Here is a 416-nt window from a genome sequence, read left to right as displayed (position 1 = left end):
TCCGGATTCAGAAATCACAAGACAGAAGAGACAACCATGGAGATTTTATTTACTATTATAACAGAGGAGAGGCTGCTTTACTGATTCGTATTTACAAATCTGTTGGCAAAGAAAATAATATCCAGTGTCATTTATGAGCCTATTTCACAGCCCTGGCAAAAGCGTTCGTTTGCAATAGCAGCAAACGCCTACGGTTTGACTGGCTGCTACAGCAAAGTGCAGGGAGTGGCAGGGGTCACCGGCATGGCAGCGGGCTGCAGGCAAAGCCCAACACAGGCATGGGCATCCGCAGCCCAAGGAGAGGGCAGGACGGGCACCCCGAGCCTGTCAACGATTCAAATTCAGGTACAAGGTGGCAGAGCCGGTAATCCCCTGCCCACCGCTGCACTGCTAGGAAAGGAGCCCGCGCTTCGCTC

The sequence above is a fragment of the Buceros rhinoceros genome, unplaced genomic scaffold (assembly GCF_000710305.1).
Source record: "Buceros rhinoceros silvestris isolate BGI_N320 unplaced genomic scaffold, ASM71030v1 scaffold23350, whole genome shotgun sequence".
In the NCBI taxonomy this organism is placed as follows: domain Eukaryota; kingdom Metazoa; phylum Chordata; class Aves; order Bucerotiformes; family Bucerotidae; genus Buceros; species Buceros rhinoceros.
This window is presented reverse-complemented; position numbering follows the sequence as displayed.